Here is a 24,271-nt window from a genome sequence, read left to right as displayed (position 1 = left end):
GGGTGGCCAGTGTCCTGCCTGGCTGATGACTGGATACTGTGGAGCCCAGAGAGGGAGAGGAAGAGAGAAGGAGAGGGGGTGGGGGAGAGGGAGGGGGAAGCGCCGTGAGGGTCAGGCTCACATCTGACTCATGCACACTGGTCTGTGGTAGTTAAGTGGACTCTGGAAGGAGAGTTAATCTCCTCTCAGTGAGGTACAACTTCCCTAGGACATTAGGGCAAACGGGGCTTGAACTCTCCCAAGAGCAGCGACCCAGAGAAGGGGCTCAGTGGACCACAGACTTACACCATGAATGGAAACACTACCCTACCTCCCTTGGGTCCAAAACATCACAGCAGAGCCAGCAGTAGGACGGAAGGCCAAGCGGGGACAAGGCGGTAGTGAGGGAGAGGCCCGGCCAGCTGAAGGGTTCTGGAGCTGAGCCTGGGGTACAGAATATGGAGACAGGGATCTGCCCACTTCTATCCATCAAGACCGAGTGCTTTGTTGCAAGCCTTGTTACCCCCCCCCCCCAGCTATGAGAATGCAGCCAATGGGAAGATGAGCTCATTGGTTACTGAGGGTCCGGTGAGGACACAGTGGGAAAGCCCCCTCCCCTGACTACCAGCCTCGCCTGTACCCCCAAGACAGCCAAGATATCTGTCACGCTGACACCCTTTCTCTGATCCTTCCACTGTGCCCATCAGCCCTGCCCCCAACCCGCAAAGCATCGAAATGCCCTGGGCAAGCCTCCTCTGCCCTTCTTGGCCATCTCCCAGGTCCTCCCCACCTCCTGGCTTTTGCCCTGGTCTGTCCCTCTGCCAGGAACCGCTGACCTGTTTTTCCTGTTTCTTTCCACAAGGCTCCTGCTCTCTGGGGGGTGGGGGATTGGGGGGGGGGTGGGGGGCTGGCTTTGCATCTGGTGAGGCTGACCCACAGGTGCCTCCTGTCTTAGACCCATTCCTCTCACAGTGCCTCTCCACACTCTGGTAGCAGGCATGGCTACCACAGTCTCTTCAGTTCCAGTGCAGCTCTGCCCTTGGGGGGTGGGGTGCTTATGCTGGTTCCACAAGACATCAGGGAGGGTCACCCTTTCTGGGTCTCTGGCCATCTCTGGAGCCATTTGTGAAGGAGGAGGAAAAGGCCCAGTTCCATATTTGGGGAGTGTTCAGATGTGCCAAGCCCACCTGTGAAACAGCTAGGCCTCGACTGCTGGCGTCAGGCCTGGTGGCTGAGACCCACAGAAATGCCTCCTTTCTCATGGAGTAACAAGGAAGGGGTCCCAAAACAGACTAAAGGGACCCAGTGGGGATGGGCAGGAGGAGGGCCAGTGGCGGGGTGGGCACTGCACATGAATGGCGCTCCTGAACAGGTCACCAGGGAGTGAGCAGTCAGCAGACACCCTGCTAGCTGCCAGCTGCCACCTCTTAGCCCTGTCCCAGTCCTCCCATGGGCAGGGTGCCTGGGGGAGGAGCCAGGCTGGCCAGGACAGGTGCGCCAAAGGCCTAGGCAGGCAGGTGGCCCTTTCAGGGCTAGGCGGATGTCTGGAGGGAGAGAGGCAGACAGACAGTGTCACCCTGAAGTCACCTCAGGCTTGGCTTGGGGCCACCAAGAGCCAGACCCCCCCCATGGTAGCCCCCCTCTCCTGGCCTCCCTGATTAGGTTTCTCCCATAAAGCGGCCAGTGTCTCTGCTCAGTAGGCCGTGCCAACAGCGAGTCTGGGAACGCTGGGAGGGGTGGCATCCGGCTGGGCAGAAGGCGGATCTCCTTGTGAACACGGCCCATAAAGTTAAAAAGATGCACGCTTACTGGGTAGGCATGGGTCGGTGTGCCCAGAGGCAGGCCATGCCGACTGAGCACCATCTTAGTTCTAGCTAGGAGAGGCATGTTAGGGGTGAACAAAAAAAAAAAAAATCTCAAGACAAGCAGCGCCTTTGTGAGAGGTTTAGAGATTGAGGCCCTCTGGACATTACAAGATCGTATCTGAGTGCAGATGACCCGGGCTTCGCTGAGTCTCCCCAGCTTCAGACCGGAATGCTCTGGAAGGTGTCGTACAGGGCTTGAGCACCCTCTTCCGAAAGTATGCCTGTTACCCAGGGTCAAGCCCGGAGCTAGCATCTAAATGCTTTAGACCTGGTTCTCCCAGCCTCACACACCTCATGCTGATCCCAAGATGGATCCAACCTGCTCTGGGCTTTGTGTAGACTCAGGGTCGGAGGTGCCCTGGTGTCACGCCACACCCCTAGCATAGCAAAACTCAGGAGAGAAAGAGGAAGATTCAAGGTCTCAGCTGGCCGAGGAGGCCCATATCTGAGTCTCGCCCGCCCTATCTAGAAATAGGGTCTGTGGCAAAGTCAGTTGGCCACGTACCTTCTCTGGAGAGCTAGTGAGATAGCTGTCTGATACAGACAGTGGCAGGAGCCAGGAGGAAGCTGCTGGCTTCTGCCTAAGGCAGACGGCCGGGGTACAGTAGGGAAAGGCCACTGTGCAGGGCCTCCCCTGCTCCCTGGACTCAACCTGGAGCTAGACACTTAGGCTACAGGCCACCAGCTCCGGCCACGAAGGTGTGTTCATCTGTAGATATTCTTAATCAAGATTCATCTGGGTCACAGGAAGGTGACAGGGAGATGGCTACGGACGTAACATCGTGGAGACTATACTCTGCCCTCTCTCTGACGGTCCCCCTCAATCAGCTCGCCTGGGCCTCACCCTTCCTTGGGAGACATTTCCTGTTCTAGGATGCTTCTTCTCCAAGATGCCAGGAGGTTCCCTCCTGGCCTGGCACAGGGGAAGACATTGGTCTGGGCAGGTAGATTTTGAACATTCTGCTGGGTCTCTGGAAGGAGGGCCAGCACGCAGCTAGCTTTCTAAGTGAGACACCTTGTCTCTCTCTACATGGCTTCTTGGTACCCTGGCAAAGAGCACAGGGCCAGGCAGGAACCCAAGTAACCCCATGCTGCCCAAGACGATTCAAAAGGCATTTTATCCTGTACCCCTCCCTACTTGGAACGACCTCCTCGTGTGGTTTCTTTTTAAGGGCCCCTCCTCCCATCACAGGAGAGATGTCCAGCCACTCCCAGCTCCCAGGGCATGTCCCCAGTTGTCCTACCTTGGGAAGCTGGAGTGGACTGTCAACATGGCAAAGACCAAGGCAGCCGGTTGTATTGTGGGCCCATCATTACGGTATCGCTCTGGGACGTGCTGCTTCTGATCTCTGGGAAGGCAGAGGAACAAGGTGAGCTTGTTAACAAGCACAGGAAGCTCTTAGGGGGCTTACAGTGGATCCCTGCTGAGCTGAGATGCTGAACCAGGCAGGCACTACATGGGGAATGGGGCGGGGGTGGGGCTAGGTTTTGGGGGGGGAGCTGTGTTGGGGTAGTAAGGAAAAGCTTCCTGTACCTCAGAACCTCGGTGGCCTGGTGCATGGCCCTGATGCTCTGGGAGTAAAGCAGCCTTGTCTGGCAAGCACCTGGACTGCTTAATATCATAGGCTAGCCCGGCCAGGAGACTGGCCACTGGGAAACCCTGGATTCTTGACCATGCTCAGCGAGGAGGGCCCAAGGTCCTTGGGTATGAGGGGCATTTGGACACCCGAGGATTTCGTCTCCAAGAGGACCTAACTCAAACCTACGCTTGTGAATGGCTCCACTCAGAAACCCAGTGCCACAATATAGACATCATCGGCACTGACCCCACCCCTGCCAAAGACTTCCTCTTAAAGTACAGTGTAAGTGGCTGGCTTTCCCGATCATGATGTACCGCCTCTCTTTCTGTCTGCTCGGTGACAAAGCCTCGGAGGGTAGCAAGGAATAAGTGGAACTGGGTAAGGGGCCAGGACTCCCCGGCTGCCTTGCCAAAAGCTGGCTGTGCCAAGGCCAGGGTGGCCATGGCCAAAGCCAAACATTGTGGGGGCAGGTCCTGGGCTCTGTCCAGGCCACTCAGGGCAGGCGGGAAGCAGGGGTCTCCTCCTCTTCAAGGCTACTGCTGGTTTCAGCTATAAAATGGCGGACGGCAATGTCGGCCATTTTGTGACGCCCTTGGAAGACAAAGGCCTGTGGAAGTCAGAGGGTAGGACGGGGGTGGGGGGGGGGGTGTGCCTGGCAGAGAAGAGGAAGAACAACCTAAATGGAAACAATGTGCTAAGGCCTGAGATGGTCTGGTCAGAGAAACTGTGTCAAACAAGCCCTTTCCAGAGCCTTCCTCCTGCAGAAGCTCTAAGCATGCTCAGGACTTCTAGCAACTCCCACACCTCCCTTTAAGGGGCTCCTGGTAGCCCATGGTGTGCCTGTCAAAGAACACTGTAGGCCTGTGCTCTTCTGGGTTACAATTCTCTGCCCTAGTTTTTCTGCAGGATATGTCCTTATCTGCCCATGTTGGGGAGGCTTCAAGCCAGGGGGCTCAGGTGCCAACCTGTCCTCCTAGAACGGGTGGTCCAGGTAGGTCAGTCACGTCTCGGGCCAACAGGTCGAGAGATCAGTGGCCAAGATGGCCATCAACTGGGATCTCAGGAGGACTTACTTCAGGAATGCACGGCTCTGCCCTGCCCCCACTTTCTCTGGCTCCAGCTAGAAGGCCCTAGAGGCTTTCCCATCCTGCCTCAGCCGCTGTGTAAACAAGCACCATCATCGAGTCATATCCCCTTTTCCGTCCGCTGACCAGCCAGGGGTTCCACTGCCTACTCGCCATGGCTGCTCTCCAAGCCTCTCTAGGCAGAGGGCAGTAGGGACTCAGTGACCAGCCAGAGCCCCACAGAAGGGCGGATCCAGGGGCTGTTGGGCTCCTTTGTGCTCCTTCCCATCCTTAGTCTCTCTCTTATTCAGAATCCAGTTGAAAACTAGATGCAGAGAGGACAGCTCTGGGGGTAGGGGAGGAGGGGCAGGGGCACGGGGGGTGGGGGTGGGGGGGGAGGGGGGTAGGTCCTACCTCAGGCTGCCTCATATTGACCTATGCAAAGCAAAAATCTGCATGGAGAACAATCCTCTTTCACAGGCAGGTAGTCTGAGGCCCAGGAGGCAGTGGTGTCACAATCGTAGGACCCACCTTGTAGGGTGACTAGATCCTAGAGAGATGCAACTCCTACTCCAAGGGTTCGGGACTCTGATAGGGACCATTCACATGCATCCAGGGCAGGGCTGTGACAAAGTGGAAGCAAGTGGAGTCCGCATCACGGAACTGCCACGGTCACGTGGTGAGAGTACATGGTCCCGTGGTAAGAGTGGGTTCCACCAGTCATCATGTGTGTAATTATAGCTGTCCGGATAACTCTAGAGTGTGACAGCAGGTGGCCCCTGTTAAAAACTAAGGGCCTCTTGTCTGTGAGTTCTGGGGTTCAAGCCCCATCCGTTCAACGGTACTGTGTAGAAAGAATCCCTTATAAACAACCCCTGTCAATTAAAAAAGCTAACAGCCAATGAGCTCAGGCAGGAAATAGGGGGTGGGACACAGGAAGGAAGAGAGGATCCTGGGAAATAATGAGAGACTAAAAGGAGACACAGGAAGAGCCAGCACCCCTATGGTGGCTCATAACAATCTCTAAATCTAGTTCCAAGGGATCCAATGCTCTCTCCTAGGCTCCGTGGGCACCAGGCACAAATGTGGCATACAGACATGCTTGAAGGCAAAACACTGATACACATCATTTCTAAAATATCTTTTAAAGATGTTTAAGATCTAGAGCTCAGGGTCAGACGGTGGGGTGCCTGCCTAGAAAGCCCTGGAGCCCATGCGCCATGCCCAGCACTGTATAAACCGGGTGTAGCGGCTCACACTTGGAATCCAAGTACTCAAGGTGTGAAGGCAGGAAGATAGAGAGTTCACAGTCACCCTCAACTACATACAGAGTTCCAGATCAGCCCAGGCTAGAGACCTTATCTAGAAATGTATAAGAGTATCTGGCCATCAGATGGGTCTGTGTCCTTTCCCAACCCAGCAAGTCCACTCGGGCAGCTGGCCTCTCGACCCTGGGAATCTGGAAACCCTGAATATGATTTCCAGTGTGCTTCTCTGCCTTGGGGGTCCAGCCCACTGCCCACAAGCTTCAGTTTCTCTTTCTAGCAAGAGCACCTATGGGATAGGCGGGTCCCTTCAGAAAGCCAGCCATCCTCAGAAACTAAGCGAAGCCATGTGGCTACCTCTTGCGGGGCTGGGCTCCTGCAGCTGGCTACTCACTGGTAAGCACTGAGCATGGCGGGCTTCATGGCCAGCTACAGAAGCGTGGGTAGGGTGCAAGGCCAAGCAAGGGCTTGCCTATGTGCAGACCTCCCAGGTCCAGATTCAGTCTGGCACATTTAAGGGGTGCAGTTCCAATCTTGCCAACTGAATCCTAGAGCCCCAAACTTTCCAAGGCTCCCCAGTCTAAAATCGTGACTTGAAGACCTCATGGCCCAGTGTCTCCAGGCCACAGGTGAGATGGGACTGACTCTCTCTACCCAGAAGTCCCTGGAAAGAAGGATTTTGTTTATGGGAAGTAGAGAGAGGTCCCTGAAACACTGAGTAAGCACCTACTGTATGCATCCAGCCTCATCTTGCTTGCACTTTGGGTCACAGACCAAGACTGACCACTTTACCCCCAGCCAGCCCATCCTTTTCTTTTCTAGATGTTCCTCATGTCTTGAGCCGGGACTCTTCTGGGACTCCCACCCTTGTTCCTGGAGCCCAGCCTTCAACACACATTAGCATCTAGGACTCAGAGGCCCAGGGGAGCATTGCCAGCCTGAGCCCTTCCCACTGGACTTTAGAGGTCCATCTGCACCCATGGGACACTGAAGGGATTACATATACTGGAGGTTGGCTGCCTCAGGCTGAGGATGGAGGTACCACATGCAGGTGTGGTATAGGGTAGGTACCCAAGAAATCCCAGCGTGTGTGAACCAGAGCACCTTGGCTAAGAGCTACTAGGTCCCTCAGGCTACCTGGGCCAACTACACTTTGGGGTATATCCAGATGCTCTGCCCAGCCTCTCTTCCATCTCTGCCTGTACCCCCTCTCCTGTGCTGTATCATCTGCCAAGTCCTAGAGCCTCCTCCCTGGCTGTCTAAGTTTGCCCTACTCTCAGACACTAACAGCCCTGACCCCAGGTATAGACACAAAGACAAGGGGAGTGTGTGTTGCAGCCCATACACACCAGTGCACGGATAGCAGAGGGGTCCCAAAACCATAGGCAGGAGGTTACTATGACTTATATGAGATGGTGTGGGGCCCTGACTGCCCTCTGGCATGGCCACATCGAATCCCTAGATTCATCTGGGTGGGTCCAAAGCTTGGGGTCAGCCTCCAAGGGGCAGGGTCAAGTGTGAGCACATTGCCCAGGCTGGCCACCACCTCTGAGCACAAGATATCTCAGGTACACAGGTCCCCTGTCATAACTGCGAGGTATCCATGGCAGCAGAAGCAGGACCTTTGCCACTGAGCCCTGAGTGATATTGCAGGTGATGCAAACGTCCTGGGGCCATTTCATTCTTTTCCCATCTCCTTCTTGATGGCTGGGGCTGGGAGATGGCCCAGTCTAGACTTCTGGGTACATCTGGATATGCTTGGACATCCTAGAGTCCCTCAAAGAGGCAGGCAGGAGTTGAGAAGGCACAGCCAAGACCTAGCACATGCAGACCAGCAGAATCCAGGAGGATTGGGCTAGGTGGCCCTGAGTCCTATAAAGAACCAAAATGTTGCACTAACCTGAGCTGGACATGGTCGCTGAGTTCTAGGAGTCACCTGGGGAAGTTGTCAAGAGGCCGGTGCCTAGAGAAGAAGCAACACTAGTTAGGTGCTGAGGTGCATCTATAAGCCCCTTTCTTGCATTTATATTGTTTCCTGTGAACCCCAACCTGAGGGCTCCTCAAAAGGCCCGGGAATGGCATAGAAGCCACCTGGAACTCACGGTAGCTCAAGGCCAGGAGACTAGTTCATCACCTGTGGCCTACAGACCCTGGGCCATGAAGTCTTTGTGTCATGAGCTTAGACTGGGGAGCCATGGAAAGTTCGGGGCTCTAGGATTCAGTTAGCAAGGCTGGAACTGCACCTCTTGAATGTGCCAGACTGGATCTGGGCCTGGGAAGCATCCTGCCAAAGGCAGAGTGGACGCCCTGCCTTATCTAAGTGATGGATGGCAGGCCCAGGCCTCCAAGTAGCTACAGTCATCCCAACTGACAAGGCCTTTTGCACATGCTCCTTGACACTAACTTGAAGCCGCAGAGCCCCACAGGTCTGGGCTCCTTGATACAGGGCCCTTCTTAGTCATAGCTTGAGAGAAGGCAGCGCAGCCTCATCCCCCGGACAGAGGCAGACACAATGCCTTCACCACCTCTAGTAGCACAGGTGTGCGTAGACTCCAACTGGGTGACTCTAAGTGATGGACAGCTGGTTCTGAGCCTGCTGGAGCTGGCTGGGGGAAGGCTAGAGAAAGCCGTGACACAGTCTCTGCCACCTCAGGGCACGTACTGTTTCCAAAAGACTGAGTCCAGCTCTCAGGGGCCTTCACTCCAAGCTACAGGTGTTCTAGGAGTCACTCTACAGCCCCCTGCTCTCCATCAGCAGGTATCCCTGGCCATTTTGTGGACCAGTACCCTGAGGCTTAAACATTGACCGAGCCCATCTGGAGAAATGGCAAGTGCATGGGGCTGGGGGATAGGGCCAGGGGTACCTACTGTGTGCCTGGGCTACAAGAGGCTGTCTCGAAGCTAATCCTGCCCTCCGCCACAGGCAAATCTGTCCCTGCCGAATTCCATCTGCTTCAAGAGGACAACTCAGGCCATCATAGCCCACAGGGTGGAAGGCGGGGCTGGGACAGGGACCCGGAATCCTTGGCACTATCTCCAGTCCTGTCCCGGGCAAGGCTCTCTCTCACTGGTTGGAGGCCAGGCTGAGCCCCTGAGGAGCTGGGGGCAGGGTAGGTCTGGCACCAGGTTGAGTCTCTGAGGACAAGACAGGTCCTGGCTTCTCTGAAAGAGCAACTGTGGCCTCCTGTTTGCCAGCATACAATCGTCTCCAGGACTATTTCTGATGGAGTGAGCCCTTCTCTGCCCAAGTGGGGTAGACAGCTACCTGTGTGTGAGGCTGTACGGGGTCTTCTGATACACACGACAGGTGTTTCCTTTCCTGGGGGGTCCTCGGGAGCATCCAGGTTCTGCAAGACATAAGGAAATCAAAACAGAGGTGTCAGCTTGGCAGGTCACGTGTCTCGGGCGGTTGCAGAGAAGGGTCAGGGGTAATGTGACCTCTTCCTCAGTTATTCCCAGAACCATCTGTAGATAAGAAGGCGCATACATTATCTACCGTGACCTTGGCACCACAGGCCTGGAGTTTTGGGTCACAAGAGACTGGGAACAGGACTGAAAGCCATGCCTGGCTTTAACCAGTTCCAGCCTGCCAAGACCCACATCTCAAACCAACTCCCTGCCATGGTTCCTAGGCAGCCCAGAAGACTTAACCCCCTTCCCTAGAGCCCTCTGTGACTAGAGGAAGGAAGGGATCATAGGGTTGGCTGCTAGTGCCAGGCTAAGACCCTCCCTTCGCTCCAGCCCCACTGCAGTACCCATAATTCCCTGTGGCCAGAATGTTCTTCTGCCACCATGGATCACTCCTGCCTGAACTGCATCAGATTGGGGGTCCCTCCACCTCCCCTCACAATGCCTACACTGACGCTATGGACCTGACTTTGAGGCCTGAGTGTTCTCCAACTAGCACATATCCAGGGCCTGGCAACCACAAGCATCCCATCACTTGCCTTACTCTGAGAACGAGACACTGGGTAGCTGAGGTTTATGAAGTACAAACAGGACTTTGGGTCATTACCAAGAAGTATCTTCAGTAGTCATTGCAAGCCAGAGAGGGGGACAAGCCAAGACTGACAGCAGGAGACCAAGGCCAGGAGTCAGCCCTGGCCAGAATGACTCCCAGGCTTTCCCTTCTCCCTCTATACCTGGGGTGTTTGGCCTTGGGCAGAATTAACTGCTTCTTCCCTGCCCTGGAGCCCACTGTGGTTCAGAAATCTAGAGTCCACGAACTCTGATTGGAAGAAGGCTCCGGATAGTCTCTTAGAATTATGGCCTTCTCCAGATCTAGTCACTATAGGACGAGAGACGACTCTTTTGCAGACAAGCCATAAGCAATGAGGTCTGTCACGTCACTGCTTATAGCATTATCTCCAGAGAGTGATTTTTTTTTCAAACTCAAGATCTTGAGATCAGAGGGGCTTGCTGAGAGCTCCTTGGATGTGCCAGGCCCTGAGACCCACCAGGGACAGCTTGCCTCTCTCCATCTCCAGAAACTGTAGTATCTGCAGGCAAAACTGGGAACTGGATGCAGTTCTACATCCACACAGCGCTATAAAGGTCCCAGAGAAGCTAGAGAGGGGAGGGAAGGGTGGAGGAAGCACTTGGGGGCTCTAAGTCCAAGTTTTAGATCGTATTTCTTAAGAAGGGAATGTCCCCCGACCACACCTTACCTGACAGCTAGACCTCTCCCATCTCTTCTTTTGGCCAGGGCCAAAAGTAAGACCCTTTCCATTTCTGGGTCCACAGTACACAGATTCCCCACTTTAGCAATCTTGGAACGGCTGCCTGCTACTCACAGCTACCACAGCCTGGCTAATGTAGTCTCACCAGGGGAACACGGGACTGCCTCCCTAGGAAAGAAACCTCAGTGGCATTGAAACCAGTAAAGCCTGCACTTGCTTGGCTCAAAGAGAGGCACTTCCACAAACAAGATGGCGGGGTGGCGTGCCTACAGAGTCAGCAGAAGAAACCCCCCTCCTCATTTTTAAATAGCATAATTTCATGTCTCTAAACAAGGCCACTGTCCAAACTTAGAAATTCCAGGCTTCAGGTGCGGGGACACATGACACAGAATGGAAGCATTCAGCCATGGGAAATAGAAATGTTGACCAGAGACCTTGGCGGGTGGGGGTGGGGCTGAGTGAGGCTCACAGTGGCTGAGGCTGCACAAGATACCTTGGGCCTACTCTGGACACATGAAGGTATGTAGTTCCCATGCTGACAGTACAGAGTCCCTGCCTATAGCACCAGGGTGGTTCTAAGGGACCTGGTACCACCCTGAATACCCCAGGAAAGCACCTGGGTGGGCAGAGTGAGAGAGTACAGAATGGCTGTTCGAGGGGCACCCCATCTGTAGATGGCTTTGCCCAATTCTCTCTAACTTCAGACACGGACTTCCTCTTGGCATTCAGGCGCTCCTTGTGTCGTTTTGCCCTCTCTGCCTATGGCAGCGATGGAACTGCAGAGCCCAGTGATGTCCAGGTCTGGGCAGTAATGGAACCACAAAGCCACGGACAGGGGATCCCCACTGGGATCCACGAGTTGACAAATCCTGCATTATCTGCCAATAAGAACCTCTGAATAGGGCTGGAGAGATGGCTCAGAGGTTAAGAGCACTGACTGTTCTTCCGAAGGTACTGAGTTCAAATCCCAGAAGCCACGTGGTGGCTTCCATAACCATCCGTAATGAGATCTGACAGCTACAGTGTTATTTACATATAATAAATAAATCTTTGGGATAGAGAGAGCAGGGGACAGAGAGAGAAGAAAAAGTGAAGACAGCTACAGTGTACTTACATATAATAAATAAATCTTTTAAAAACAAAAACCTCTGAATAAATCACAGATGTACACTACTGATGACCCTCCCAAAGCTGTCCCTCTGTCCCTTAATGTTTATGTTCTGTGGTATAGTTACCTGTGTGACAAGGCCACATTGTTTATGATTCATGGCTCATCAAAGTTAGTGCTGAGTCTGTCAGACCAAGCACCAGGCAGAAGGTCCTAGTGGTCTAGCTCAGCTCCACCTCAACCTCACCCCTACCTGGGCTCACAGCCATGATTAGGTATACATCCAGGATTCAGTGGGGCCTTGGCATCCATCTAGGTTGGCAGAATGACTGTCCCTGGGAGAAAGCTTTGGCTCCATCCAAAGTCGAGGAGCTGAACAGAATCTTCCAGGCTGCGTGGCCTTCAGGAACCTGTTTACTCTGGGCCACACTTTTGTATATTTAAACTTGCTATACCCACGTATTTCATAGACAAGTTATAAAGCAGTGGGGGTGTGCTTCCCATCCACCCACTCAGCCGACTTCCCGCCAGATTCTACAGATCAAGCCACCACCAGACACAAGGCCGTCTGCACACCCAACTGGGATGCTCAGGTAAGTTTCACAAAAGATACCAGTGTCTGTGACGGTGACATAACAGTCCTGGGTCCCAGGGGAAATCAGTTCAGTTTCATTTTAGGTACTGTTTCAGATAAAGGATTCAGAACATCCTAGCACCTGTGAGTCCTGCCCTAAAGGGACACCACTGCTGCGGTCATCAGCTATCTGGACAAGGGGGACACTGATTGCATAGAGCCTCTATGGTGCCTGGAAATTGCCTCTGCTTCGGGTAAGAGCCTCGGTGCATGCTGGTGGACAGTGCTACCCGCATTTTGGCAATGCCTCTGTTTTGAGGACAAACATGTAGGAGTCATTTAGGCAGCGTTCGTTCATCTCTGAGCAAATTGTATCTCATCACTGTTTTCCTTCCAGTGCAAAAGGAGCAACATTCATGAGTCAAAAGTCTGAGACCCAGAGGAAAAGAGAAAGCAGAGGCCGACAGCCCTCCGTCTGGCCCAGCATGCCACCCCGTTCTGCGTGTGCACATATGTGCGTGTGTCCAGCTGCCCCCCATAGCAGTTCCCACGTGCTGTAAGCCTGGTGGGCTGTGCTGGGCACTGCATGAGTTCAGCCACGGAGCTGAAGCCTCGGCCCCGGGGAAGTGGGTGGCTGGCTCCTAGTTTCTCACAAGATAACAGATGCCTGCAGCATTGTGCGTGAGTCCTCCTGGTCGCTAGGGTAACTTCAGAAGCTGGGTCCCAGGTTGAAGCCAAGGAATGTTTTCAAGACAGCTGCTTCGAACCTGGATTCTAGAACCTTGCAGGGACCCACCAATATCAGAGTTAAAGTGAGGCAGACGGAGAAGGTGGGGACCAAGGCTGATAAGGAATGGGCCCCTAGCTGCACAGCTCCTACTCGCTGGTCAACAGTGAGCTCAGGACCACACTTGTTCTACAGCTAAAATCAAGTGACGCCTGCTTCGCTGGACAAAGACATATTCGCTATGTCAATCACAGATCTCAGGGTGAATGGCAAGCAGAAAGATGGCAGACAAGGTGACTGCAGTGGGACTGTCCTCTCTCAGAAACTTTTCAGGACCTGTCTGTCAGGAAACAGCCTTCTTGAGCTGTAGTTGATGTGTGGGCGAACTTTAGAAGGTGCCGTGCTCAGGATATTGGAGAAAGACCCTGGGAGGTCCACACACGGAGGCATACGGGACCTTCCTTCCAGTGCCTTCGCTCTCAGCATTCCCCTAAAACACACCTCAGCCAGGCTGTAAGAGCCAACCATGGTGACAGCCATCCTGCGCAAGGAGCTCTTAGTGTGGACACGGGGCTGAAGCACCATCAGGGCTGTAAGCCTGCAGGGTAGGAGGTGAGCAGAAGGCTGGGAGTCCTCCTTGGTGGTAACAAGGAGTCCTAACACAACAAAAAGGACGTAGAGACACAAGGCTTGTCAGGAGTTCCACTAGGAACAGGCTGCGGCAGCACACGCCTTTAATTCCAGGACTCCAGGAGCAGAAACCAGTGGGTCTCTGTGAGTTCAAGGCCTATCTGGTTTACACAGCAAGCTCCAGACTAGCCGGGGCTACCCTGTGAGACCCTGTTGCAAAACAAACAACAACAGTAAATGTCCCACTAAGGAGATTGGTCTTCAACTGAGAATGGGTGGGAACCCTCTTTTGGGTAGGAAGGTCAGGCTTTTTGGCTCTGTCCACCAAGGTCCCTGCAGCTGTGGACAGGGTACAGGCTAAGGGGTTAGTCTGTAAGTGCCTGATCTCATGGCCCCTTTTCCTTGGTCTATATAAAGGAGCTGGGGAGGGTCAGAGTTCTCGGAGCCCGACACAGTAAAGCTTGGATCCCTTCACCGTGACTCCTGCCCAGAGCCTACTTGGAGTACAACCCTAGGAGACTGTAAAGGCTGGCAAGGGGCCATGCCCACTGCCTCTCTGCTTTCCCCAGGGCTGGTCTCTAGGGCACATGTGGGGGTGGGGCAGAAGGACAGGTGGTGGGGGCCGTCAGAGGAGCCAGTCCGCCTGGCGGTAAATCATCAGGCCATGCTTCATAATTATCTATACTTAAGCTCCTTTATCTTGTCTCTCCCTTCCCTGGGGAAATTTCCTTCATTTCCTACGCTTTCCTAGTCTCCTGGATGTCTAAATCAGCCCAGACCAGGCCCATCACTCCACGTTACCCAGATCTCTCAGGCTACTGTTACCAGGTTGTAGGTTTGCATGTTGCACAGTAGCTACCAGAAGTAATCCATCCTCATCCAGACTTCCTCCCAGGCCCCAGGACAGAAACCTAAAAATGCCACCACACCCAGTCCTGGAGTCAGAAAATGTTCCTGCACTACTCTCCCTGACAGAGGGATGGGCAGTGAGTCTAGGAGGCCTAAGGGTAGGAGGCTGCCGTGGCACTTGAATAGGGAAAGAAACAGAAAATATGCAGACTGGTGCCTCGGCACCCAGGCAGCAGCCACTGGGATGTGTGACCTGTTTGGCTCCAGAGGGCCCCATGCTGACCCCACGTAGATCTTGCCCGCTGCTGTTTTTCCGGCTCTTCTTATCTAGCCTTCACACAGAGTCTGGGTCATGGTCCCCATTTTGCAGATGCAAACGGTGAGGCATTGAAGGCAATGCAAGTGGCTTCCCATTTGGAGGCTGCTCAAAAGGTACCCCGACCCTAGAGCCAGTGCCAGTACGTACACCCATACTCTCTAATGCGGCTTCCTAATTCCATGAAGGAGGAGGGTGGTGTGCTACCCTGCCACTGACATAAAGGCCAGGTTGAACCTGCCACAGACACGTACAGCCCTCAGGTGAATTTTGCAAAGCCACCACATGAGTGTCCCTTTCTCAGGCCTCCCCGCCTCCTGAGGGATGAACACACAGTTTTTAAAAAGCGGGACCTCATTTTAGGCCTACGTTTCTGACCCCTGGAAACCTCTTCGGTCGTTTGCGGAGCCCTCTGGCCGGACTGAAGCTTCCTATTGCTGCATCCATAGCTGGGTTACTGGGTGCCAAACAGATGCTAAGGACTCCGGCTGGGCTGACTTGCGCACGGCCTCTCTCACCTCCATCTCAGACGCATTCCACGACCGAGATTCCTTTAAAAGCCCCTTCTCTGAAAGCAAACAAAACCGCAGCCTGGGAACCCAGAGCAGCTAACGCTGGTGTGTCTCCCGTTTTTTCTTTCTCCTTTCTTCCTCTTCCTCCCTCCCTACTTAAGTTCTACTCCAAGGGACATAGGAAACCTGCTAAGCCCCCTCATTTGACAGTGGGTAAACCGAGGCCCAGAGACTTGAAGGGGTCTGAGGTCCCACAGGTTCTATGACTGGGCAGGGGTACTGGAATCCAGACAGGACTGACTTGGGCACACAGCTTCTTTGGGCCACAAAATCTGTGTGGTGGTTGTTTTCAGTGAGGAAAAACCAAGTCTCAACACCAAAGCTGGCCCAGAGCATCCCTAGTGACTGGCAGGGCCCTGAACCCACCTGATATCCCTGATGTAAGCTGGCCAGTGTGTGCAGGGCTGGGACCCTTGGGCTCCCTGGCACAGTCTGAGTGGTGTTCAGCAAATGCAGGAAGAAGTCTCTGGGGAGGCCTTGAAGCTCAGGGGCAGGGCTCCAGAAAAGCAGGCTGCTCTAATGGAAACCAGTCAGTGGCTAACTCCCCCCCCCTTGGTTTCCATGGGGACAAGGATAGGAGGTGGAGCTCTGGCGTGGCTGCTGCAGCAGATGTGGCCTGTTCAGGGCTGGTGGGGGGGGTGGGGGTGGCGCCTGGCAGGGAGCCCTGGGACGTGGCAGGAGTAGGGCTGGGCGCGGGGGCCCTGCAGCCATAGTTGTGGCGGTCAGCTTCAGGGAAGAGCCCAGGGCTGTCAGTTCACCACCTCCGGGAAGTCTTCTGGATTCCTCAGGTGCCCCAAACCCATGACCTGAGCCTCCTCAGAAGGGAGTAGGCCCACAGCATCTCAGTGGGAGCCTGGTCCTCCTGAAGATATCTGCATTAGTCATGCCAGCCACGTGGATGCTCTGTGTGCCTCAGGCCTGCTGGTACTTGTAAAGGGTAGATGGGGTGGGGGCGGGGGACCCAGAGCACCACATGGTCCTCTACTGTACTCTGGAGGGCGCTGATGGGTCTCCTTCCACAGGCACACTTGGCCCGGTATGCTACACTTGACACACTTACCATGAAGAACTAGCCTTTTATGAGCCTGTTGTGACCTAGGACACAACATCCAGGCTCACAGTTCCAAGTAGCTCCCTGCCTCAGATCCATGGGGAATGGTGACCCCCAGGTTCCTTCCTTGTCTCTCAGTGCTACCCTGAGTGTGGTGCACAGCACATCAGACCATATAGGGAGAGAAACCTTAAGCCAGGGAACTATCCTAGACGGTCAGAAAACTTAGGCCTGCAGACTCCAGCCTAGAGGTGATGGTGGTTCTGTCAGAGAGGTCTCCAGCACCCCAAACCTCCATGGCCTAGACCCTCAGGACAGCTGCTTCTCACTGCAGCAGAACTCCAGGCCAAAGGAAAGATCCTTACTGGTGTGGGGTGTCTGAGGAGAAACCAGCAGAGGTCGGCTTCCAACAGGCAGAAAATAAACGGAGGTCCAGGTCCAGATGGTGGCCGTGGGAAGCTCCCCAGCCTCTCTGTACCTTGAGCTGTTTGTATAGAGAAGTTAGCTGACTAGAAGGGGACTTCTCTCTCTAGGGCGGGAACTGTGCTCTGTTTATCCCACATTCTAACGCGTTCAGCATGGGCTCCGGTCCGATGTTCAGACGAGACTGAACTGGAGACATTGAAATGAATGTGGAGGCTGTTTTTTTTAAAATGCTTGATGAGTCCCAGCCTGGGTCTAGCACTTAGTAGGAACTCAGAATAGGACCTGTTTGTGGTGTCTAACCTGTACTGGTGCTTTCTGGGAATAGCCAACTGTGGCTAAGCTCTTGCCTGGGCCGAGACTTTCAGCCATGGAGGTCTCCAACGGGGCCTCTCACCCGGTCTTATCCCCTCTCTTGTCAGCTGGACACATACCACAGTGGCCATTCCTTTGCTATCCTGACACTTAACTGAGGTCCTAGTCACATGCTTGGCCTTAGAAGTGCTCACTTTTGGGTGCCGGGCATTGGCCTCTCAGCTGGATAGCCCAGTGGGTCATGTGTTTAAGAGTGGCCCTGCCTCAGGGGGAAGAGCTTTCCCAGGGTGCTGGAGTATGCTGGATACAGGCCTGAGAACCCCGCACCCAGCAGCCCTCGAGTGTCCTGATGTACTGGCATTGGGCGGCTCAGTCTCCGTTCACAGAAAAGGCCCGGGATGATTAGTGTGTCTCCCTGTCCCAGGGACCTCCGACAGCAGCCATATTAGACTCTTAAAGGGTCCATCAGAAGGTCCCATGTTCTAGCACCTGGCACACAGAATAGGTGACTAACTAGGACTTTGAAAGCCCAGGCCCAGGTAAGGTTCATCCCCTGATCCCTGGCAGGGCGAGAGCAGGCAGGATCCCAGGATCCTTCCAACCACGCCTGAGCCAGGAGCAGAGGCACACCCACCCCAGGAATCCTGGGCAGGGCTGGGCACCCAGGAAACTGGGCCAGAGGTTCCAGCATATACTGGTGTGGTCTGGCCATCTCTTGAGCACCCCTGCTCCAAGCCTGCATCCTTTCCCCAAGCTCAGAAGCCTAGAGAGTCCCAAGGCTCTATGCTAATGACTCTTCCATGCTCCACCCACAACTGCTATCATTCAGCAACCCCACATCTAGCCAAATGCCCCCACGACATCACAGACACTTAATGTATGTGCCTGATGTCCTCCCTTTCAGAGGGGAAAGTTGAGGCCGACGTGAACAAGTACCTCACTTAGAAGTTCAGGCTTCCTAGATCTTCCTACTAGTACACAATAAGAAAGCCAACAACTCAAGGGTTTCCCAGTTTAAAAAAAAAAAAAAACTCACATGAGTGTTCTCCGGGGTCTGAGGATGATGTTGCATCCCTCTCTTTAAAAAGCTCCAGGTCCCATCAGAAGGTGGGTCATGATGCTCTGTCCCACCTCATCTGACCCTTCGGTCCTACAGTGTTTCTGACAGGCAAGCCCTGCCCCTGGGCCCAGCATGCATGTAACATAGGCACACACAGACCTGTCCGGAAAGGCCCAGCCCTTTCGGTGGCTCCTTATAAGAAGGCCTCCAGCAGCTGACCAGCAGCAGAAGCAGGACTTCCGGGCAGCTCCCCGCCCTCAGCCCGCCTTCCCAGATTCCCGCTCTGGGCCGCCATTTCCTCTGCTGGGCCCCGAGGCTCACTCTCACTCTTCCAGATCTGCAAATGGCCGGCGCCTGGAACTGTCCATCCATGTAGGAGGAAGGAAGTCCAGGCCTTGCCTGGGCCTTTCCTGGGCCTGTGAGTACCTAAGACTACCTCTGCTCTGGGACTGACTGTCTCCCACCCCCACCTACCTCAGCTTCCTCCAGTCTAGGGAAGGGAGGTTCATCTCTGGCCCCCAGGGATCCTGACAGGCTGTCCACTGTAGTCATTGCAAGGGTGTAAGGCTTCACGGTCCACTTGAAGAAGACGGGGGACAATATCTAAAAGACACTACCCGCCTTGGTAAAAACTGCCCGTCTACTACGGGTACCTGGGCCAAGCCGGAATACTAGCCAGTGGGAAACTACAAAATCCCATGTATGTCTGTACAGGTCACTCGCACATGCATTTCTGCACGTACTTCTTGCAAGGACCTCTGTATACATCCATGTTTCACCTGTATAGGGTTCGCACTAGTGAAAACCTTAGCTGGCCCAGAGAGACCTGGAGAAAGGCCCACTGGGGCCTGATTCTTGACCTAGCTGCTTCGCTGCCTGAATCTCTGATTCCTCACCTCTCTAGAGGGAAAAGAGAAGGGAGCTCCCTGCTTTAGGAATGTTCCGAGACTCCAAAGTACAGCGAGGAAGCAGAGGTTGGTACATTCCTTTAACTAAGCTTTCTAGTTTGGGGTTAGGCCTCTGCTTTCTGTTCCCATTCTACAGAAAAGGAAACCAAGGCTCTGAAAGTAAACCGATTTAACAGAGTACAAAGCCGGCCCAGCTCATGTCCCCCCAATCCTCCACACCCCCAGCATGTGCTCTTCCAAAAGTGAAAAGCCCCTGAACTCCTGGCCTAAACGTTTGGTCCTGAAGCCATGTCCACGCTTGGCACGACATTGTAGATACCCTCTCATTTTGCCTCCATTACGGTGGCCAGCCCAGCCACACATTCCCCTGTCTCTGAGGCTGTAGCTGACAGACAGACGGACCCACAGGGAAAGTGTGAAGAGGTTAAAAACTCAGACTCACCACTCCCAGCCAGCTGTGGCGAATTTCATCAATTTTCTTCTCTCCACTGTTCTCTAATATCTCCAGCAACAGGTACAAGCCTTCACATAAACAAACCACAGAGAAGGACTTCAGTAACAATTGGCTGCAGGGGTGGGGGTGGGTGGGCTGGAGCTCCTGAGGATAGGAGTGGGCTAGACCCCTGCCCTGCCTCTCTCCCAAACCAGGAGCCTCAAATGCTTTCTCAGTAGGCAGGGAGCACAGCGTTTGACTCCAGAAGTACAGAGGTCAGTGTTGAAACATAAGAAAGGGGAGAAAGTGCAACTTAGAGATGATTACATCATCACATGTACACAATTCCCAAAATAAGCAGTTATCATCATCTGCAAATTATTGTGGCTATAAAAGCTCTGGCCTCCGAGTGTTGATACAGCCCAATAATTTCTCTTCTTCCTTATCTTGTGTGTGTGTGTGTGTGTGTGTGTATGTGTATATACACACACACACACACATGCACCTACTCTGTGCAACTGATCCATTCATTTTGTTTTGAAGTGTGGAATTAAATGTGTTTTTCAACCATTAAAAATATTTATTATTTAATTTTTTCCATGCAGGCAGGTCTCAAAATAATTACATGTATGTTGACCCAGAAGAACCAGAGGCCCAACCTCCTCCTAGTGAATATGATCTTAATAATACCATATCCCATGAGTTTGAATTTAAGGGTAGTATTAGGGTGCTCACACAACAAAACAAGGTTAGAAATCGGTAATTAATTAAAACTCGGAAGGACCTTTGACACGGGGCATTTTGGAGTCTTGAAAGATGGAGACCAGGACAGGTGAGATGGCCCCGCAGGTAACGGAGCTTACCCCACCAAGCCTGACAACCTGAATTCAGTTCTTGGAAACCACATGGCAGAGAGAGAGAACCAACTTCGGCAAGCTGTCCCTCTGACCCTCGAATGCCCGCCATCGTGTGCAAATGCCTACACACACCAAGGAATGACATGCACCAAGGAATGTATGCAGAGACTAAAACCTAAACAAAATTTAACAAAGTGACTGTGCTCCGCCGCCAGCCCTTCTAGAAGATCTTGGGATAAATCTGCTCCTCCACACGAGTGCATCGTGTTTATTTTGACCTCAGTTCTTGGAAATTGTTGACTCCACAATTAAAATATGCCGTGTGTTCCAACAAGTACCAGGCAGTGGTAATGACAGACCAGCCCATCTGTGCCTCGAGAATGTATAATTTCTGTCTATAGTGGAATTTATATAGAGGCAATGATGTGGAAAGTGCCTTGCGTGGTAGTTTCTTTCTGTTTTTTTTTTTTTTTTTTAATACTGTCGAAAATCACTGGGTGCCATGGAAAGTGTTGAGATTTTGCCCATTTTAAAAAAGAAAACGGTATGGTATTTACATTTGGGGGGCAGGGGCGGCTGATGTTAATGGAATACAAAACTTAAGGTGGCAAGTGGACATTTGCAGCCTTCTCAGACTAAAAGAGATGCTGTGACAGACATATACTAAAAGCTGTGGGTAAATTTACGCAGAGTAGAGGGTACTAATTTCACCATGAAGATATGTATATGAATTCTTTTTTCTGGTGCTTTTCCCTATCTTGTCCGAAAAGATGATTTAATACTTAGGAAATTCTACCACATGTCCCCCCAGAACTTAGAACTGGATATTTATTCACCTACATTAATTATTAAAAAAAAAAAACAGGTGAGGACCAGGTATCAGTTAAAATGCAAATTCTTCTGAGATGCTAACCTTCCTTTTCTTTCCTGCCTAATTCTCTCTTTGCCAAGCCTTTTTGCCTTTGAAATATATTGCGCTGTGTTTCTTTTCCCCTATTACTCTTATTTTGCCACTAGTGTTTTATCCGATGCTTGCTAAATATTTGGGTGGAATGAATCCCCCAGCTTGCAACAGCAGAATGTGGCTGTCATAATCGTGAAAATGTTTTAATTATCTCAGCTATATATGCCCGTCTCCGCAGCCCCAAACCCTACGGTATCTACTGCTGCCTAGCAGTAAGAACAAAAGCAGCTGGGCTGGGCTCCGTTTTCATATTTGCTAGAGTCTGCTCTGGGCGGGCGGCTGCTGCAGCCAAGTGCCCGGACACATAGAGCCCATGTGCTTCTGGACGAAGGAAACAAAGATGTCTGTACTTGGGAATTTTCCTCTTCCCGCACAGTGGAACTTTCTGTGTTGGATTTCCCAGTTCCCATAAATCAAGACCCCAGCTACCCTGAAGCATAGGGAACCAGGCTGTGGTCGAGGGCGCTTTTGTCAGCCTGACAGAGGGGTGGAGGTGAGCAGGCAGCTGGCCTCTGCAAGTGTCACCTTTTATAAAGGATGGAGCTGGAGACTAAACTCAGACAGCCACTAACTCGGCTTGTGGGCAGCATTAGGCAGGCGGGTTACACAAAGATCTCTGGGGGCTCCTGCTTCTATTAGCCACAGTTTAGGCTCTGTGCACCCAGGCACAACTCTGCAGGTGAGGAACCAGTGTGGAACAGGGGCTAGACAGGCCTGGAGACCAGCCGGTGCTCACCAAAGATTTGCCTGGTGGCTGGCGTCCACGGGCACCTCTTGCCCGTCCTAGCCAGGTGGCTACTGGCTGGGCACCGTGAAGTAGATCCTCTCCTCAAAATAAAAAAATATAAATAAATAAGAAAGAATGAAAAAGAAAGAAAGATGGGAGGGAGGAAGGAAGAAAAAAAGAAAAACCTTAAAAACAAGTGCTTTAAAAGCGGAGTGTAAAATAAGCCCAGATATTACCCACACTGCACTGTTAAGCCAGGAAAAGCTTTCTTCTTTTTATAATAAAATAAAAATTTAAAAATTTAAAAATGAAAATGAAATGAAATGAAAGGCAGAAAAAACTAAATCCCTAAACTGTGGGAACGGTGGCATCAGGGATTCGGGACAGAATAAAGGAGCCTCTGTTTCTGAACACGAAGGTCCTCCCTCCTGTGTGTGGCTGGCCCTGCCTGCGCCCTTTGCTGGAGGACCCTACGATGGTTCTGGATTTTCCCTCTCTGCTATTCCCAGTACTGCCAAGAATTAAAAAAAAAAAAGCAGTAAATAATAAGACCCCCTTCAACCACAGAAACGACACAGGCATGGAAGGGTGGCTTGCCGACGGATGCCTGCCCCAGCCCTCCTTCAGCTCCTAACAGAACACGCAGCCACTCTGAAATACTGAACCGTGAGTTTTCATTATCATCTCGAAAGCCCTAGCTTTGGATTTTAAAAATAAATGGCTTGGCTTCTGCTTCTTCCCTGCAGTTTTTTTGGCAGTGCCTGCTTCACTCAGGACTGGGGGGTGGGTGGGGGTGTCTCTGAAATAGAATTTGGGGTTTGGGTTAAGCCAATTAGAGGGAAGGAGACAGAGCAGGCACAGAGCACAAGATGGCAGGGCCCTCGGCTCATCCCCAAGCAGGAGAAGGGGAGAAGGTCACTTACCAGGAACCGGAGGACAGAGTCACTTTCTCAAAAGCCAGCAAGTGAAAATGATGTCCCCTGACCTGGCTGGGTAAGAGGGGCTCCTGCCAGCCAGCAGGCCATGCCCAGGTGCCAGCCTCTGTCAGACAGGCCCGTGGGCCTCCTGGGTTCTGGCGTCTATCGGTCCGTAGGTCCTGGCCTGTGCCTTGGCGGCTCTGGCACCCGGGGTTAGGGCTGCCAGGAGCAAGTGGCGCTGGGGGAAAACCCTGCTGCCAGTCTAGGAGGACGAAGAAAATGCTACTTTTGTCTCCTGCTCTCTCATCTGGCACTGGCTCCCAGGGAGGGGGGGCAGAGGCGGCCGCTACAGCTCTGCCCCGCCCACCGGGAATTTTCGAAAGATGCTCGTGGGTGCCTGGAGGATGGCAGACGTGGCAGAGGCGGGTGGGCCGGGCCCCCAAACCCACCACCAAAAAAAAAAAAAAAAAAGAAGAAGAAGGCGGGGGCTGGACGATGGGGGGGCGGGGAGGAGGGAGGATGCCACTGTGCCTGACCACTCAGCAGCTAGCCTGACGATGCCTGGAGCACCAGCCCAGCCTCAGCGCAGGCAACAGCCAGCCCTGTAGATGGGCAGGGTGGCCCTGGCGCCATGTTGCGACTGCCTGGCTAGCCATGCCGCGCTGAGGGGCCTGGAGTCCAGGCAGCCTGAACAGCTCCGGATAGAGGCCGCATTGTTCCTAAGCTGGGTTCTACAGAGCAGCAGGAGGTGGCTGGCTGTTGGCTGTTCTCCTTTGGGAGAACCAGAGTTCCTATTCCAGCTCAGGACTCTCAGCGTGACCCATCCTAATCATGGAGGCTAGAGCTGTCTCAGCCGGGAGTCTGGACTATGGGTTTGAATTTAGCTAGCGCCCACAAGACTGCTCTCAGCCTCTGTTTTCTGGTCTATGTAACAGAAAGGCATGCGTCTCCTGCCAGTGGTAGCTGATGGGGTGCGGGACGCAGAAAGCAATCTGCCGGGTGCTGAGTACTCAGTACCTGCCTGGGAGAACCCAGAGCATCCCGGAGCAAGTAAGCAGCCAAGAACACAGAGAATGAGTGCCAGGGCAGAACTGTACTCCATCACCTCTGCCCTCTCCGATCCTTCCCTGTTACCAAAGCCACTCCTTGTCACTGCCTTGGGGACACACTCCTATGCTCCAGCCCTCTGAAACAGCCAGAGGGGCGAAGGGCCCGATCGGGGCGATTTTGTTGAAATGTATCTCCTATGGGTTGCCTGCCTGTGCTACGTCAGTTTGGCAGTGCTCTCGGCTTCATGTCACTCTGAGCCCTTTATGTGACATCAGAGACACTCCGTGAGTCTGGAGTATGGGAAATGGCTCATGAGTGGGATATGCCATCTCTCCTCAGATACCTAGGCACCACCAGG

General features: G+C 53.2%; 1 long non-coding RNA gene across 1 annotated transcript; it reads right to left on the bottom strand.

The window, feature by feature from the left end:
- Nucleotides 1-3,058: 3,058 nt before the first annotated feature.
- On the bottom strand, nt 3,059-19,471 carry LOC127667693 (uncharacterized). Its single transcript, XR_007973917.1, has 4 exons — nt 19,408-19,471; nt 9,019-9,100; nt 7,654-7,716; nt 3,059-3,193 (listed from the first exon to the last, which is right to left on the bottom strand). It is a non-coding gene; the product is annotated as an uncharacterized LOC127667693 (long non-coding RNA).
- Between the last annotated feature and the right edge of the window lie 4,800 nt (nt 19,472-24,271).

This window comes from Apodemus sylvaticus, chromosome 17 (assembly GCF_947179515.1).
Source record: "Apodemus sylvaticus chromosome 17, mApoSyl1.1, whole genome shotgun sequence".
Classification (NCBI taxonomy): domain Eukaryota; kingdom Metazoa; phylum Chordata; class Mammalia; order Rodentia; family Muridae; genus Apodemus; species Apodemus sylvaticus.
This window is presented reverse-complemented; position numbering and strand designations above follow the sequence as displayed.